The 3,023-nt window shown below is 34.9% G+C and overlaps 1 pseudogene; it reads right to left on the reverse strand.

Annotated features, from left to right (window-relative positions):
- Positions 1–548: 548 nt before the first annotated feature.
- Positions 549–2,647, reverse strand: LOC127114835 (mitochondrial uncoupling protein 1-like; annotated as a pseudogene).
- Between the last annotated feature and the right edge of the window lie 376 nt (positions 2,648–3,023).

Raw genomic sequence — 3,023 nt, forward strand, 5'->3', positions numbered from 1 at the left:
TCCTGGAGAACCTTTAATGTATCTTAGAATCCAAAAAATAGCGTTCATGTGTTTCTTAGAAAGGAGAATTTAAGAACTACTTCACCCACTAACCGAAAAAAAAAATGTTTGGACATGTGACTGTGAGATATTTAACTTTCAACTAAATCCTATACATCCTAATTCATATAGAAGCTCCCCCTGATTAGGTAGAATTTTACACTTGAATCCATAAAGTATTAACTGGTTTTTCATTCTACAAACTTGTTTCTTCAAAGTATCCATAACAATTTTCCCCGAGAATTACCATATCATCTTTAGATTTGACTACCTCAATACCCAAAAAATATAGGAGTTTACCAAGGTCTTTCGTCTGAATTTATTCGATAGATTTTATTTCAACTGGAATATTCCTTTGATGTATCTCAGAATCCAAAAAATAGCGTTCATGTGTTTTAGAAAGGAGAATTTAAGAAATATTTACCACGTTAACTGGAAAAAGTTTTATTTTCCTGAGATTTCTGTTAGCACCACACACCGAGACCATTCTCATAAATTTCTACTCTTGCTTAGTTGAGCTTAGGCCGATTCAAGCTTTTGACAAACTTTTTAGTCTGCGTCAAAACAAAAAACATAGGAATTAAACAGCAAAATTTGTAGGTTAATTGTGAGAATTATGTTAGAACAAAGAACATAGTCAATTAACACTAAAATGTGCACTATCAATGCTTGGGTACGTTCATAACAACAGTTGGACTCATGTTTGGTTTTGATTAAATTAAAAATTGTTATTTTATTTTGATCCAAATTTGGATCTTATCACAAGTACTCAAGTCATACCTGTTCTAGAGTTAAAAACATGATCACATTCCAAGATCCTAGCCGTCCGAAATTTTGGTATGAATCCCTTATAAAAGGCTACGGTCCCTGCAAACCAATCAAATGACATACCGATTTCAATATTTCTCCAATTAGCAACATAGTTATTGGAGAATTCCTTCACCACTTCCACAACAGAGAGTTATGCAAAGAAAAAAAGCATATTATGTAACGTAGAAATGAAAGTGAACAGTTTTATGTTAGCATAAAGGCAGGCGTGAGAAATGAGAATGTTTAAAGATGCCATGAAACTGAAAGTTCAAATCGTGTTAGTTCAATTTGCAATGGTTGCAGATAATACTCCAAGCACCCACCTCTTATCAATTTGATATGATCAAGTTCTGTGAAGTATTTGTTTTTACAATTAATGCTTAAATAAGAAAAGGGAAAGTAATAATCAGAAAAAACCATACATCATTTTTTAATGTTTTGACGAAACAATCAATGGTGCTTTGTAACTAGGATCTCCCGTCATTCTTGACTTCACCTGAAGAAGAAATTCGAAAAATTGATTAGGGAAAAGGCAAAACTGCATAGTTTAGAAGCTCACCAAGCAACTGAATGTAGTACATATAGTTAACACACTAAGATAACATGATGAGACAATAAAAGTGCACAATCAACATTGATATTCACAAGTAAATAACACTGATAAATACCACGTCAACTGGGGAGCCAATACAGACTGCAAAAAAACCCGCCCAAGACCAGAAGAAGATGTGTAACAACTTTATCGGTGAAGCCTGGAATTTTCAAAATGGTCTGCAGTAGAAGGAAAAAAAACAGGCTATTAAAATAAATGAAATTGGAGTAATAGCAAATTTAACTCAAAAACGCAGTTTAGTATCTTTTACATTACCTCTTTCACTTGATCATAGCTGGCTAGCTCAGCAGCATAATGATAGCATTTCTTGCGACATTGGGCCAATGCCAGTCCCAAGTGCTCTGACTCCCTCCTGATTGTTTTATAGAGATTAACAAGACTAATTATGAGTTTGGATCATAGAAAGGACAAAAATCAGCTTTATCATTCACAAATCATAGAAGGTTAAAGGAAATACCTGTTTCACAATTGTTGAATAAGCTTCAATGATCCAGTGTAGCGCCTTGGCACGCCAGGAGGCATTTTCCTTCTGCTTGAAGTCTAACTTGACAAGATCGGTAGGATTTGCCACTGCAATGCTAGCAGCACCTGTTGATAAAGAAAATCAAACAGGTTTCAGTATCATGATTACGCATTATGTATTGAGAGCTTTAGGAGAAATTAATTGGATTTACCAATTGTTAATGCAGCGAGAATTTTTTTCACCAATGGAGCATCTCCAACATGGTCTTTCCCCACATACAAATTCTTAACCTGTTAAATATCCCAATAATTCAAACAATCAGATTGCATACGTTAAAAGTAGATATATGAACTCAAATAAATAAACATCTTTGAGACACAGTCAATACTCACAGGCTCGTATAACCCAACTTCTTAAACCTCCATACAAACATGACGGTGTAACCCTGGCACAATTCCCTTCCAGAGCGCTGAAAGACCCTCTTCCCTGGCAATGGTTCCAACTGTTCCCAGCATTGCCCTTATATTTAGGGTAAGTTTATCGGTCACCAGCTACAGCTTGCTTTTGAGCTGAAGCCTAACTTTGGCAGTGTCCCCCAGGAATAGTACATATCTAATCAAAGATAAATTTGAGGATGTATATTCAATATACGTTCGAACGAAGTCTTGAAAAAGCACTACAACATGACATCTAACCAGCAAACGGAAGATGCAAAACAGCATAGTGTATCTATGATAAGCTGAATCGATCTCCTTAAACAAGGAAAATTTGTGAATACATCGAAAATTGTTGCATGGGAAAATTATAGAAAACTATTCAACTATTGTGCCATTCTTCGCTGCTGATTCAGTCAGTGGAATATCAAATACAGCATTTTCAAAAATTTTCCTCCCAAACAGATAATTAAGACTTTCACCAAAACAATCGATTTATCCAACATCCAATTCCAAGATCTGCAACTACAAATCCCGAGCATAGACCAATCGTAATTAATCAACATTACATCTTGAAATAACAGTCCATGATGTAAAGCAAAATCCTTTAATAACATAAGAGCCCTGACAAAAACATTTCCTATGTGCCTATACATGTTTGGAA

This window comes from Lathyrus oleraceus, unplaced genomic scaffold (assembly GCF_024323335.1).
Source record: "Lathyrus oleraceus cultivar Zhongwan6 unplaced genomic scaffold, CAAS_Psat_ZW6_1.0 chrUn0682, whole genome shotgun sequence".
Classification (NCBI taxonomy): Eukaryota; Viridiplantae; Streptophyta; class Magnoliopsida; order Fabales; family Fabaceae; genus Lathyrus; species Lathyrus oleraceus.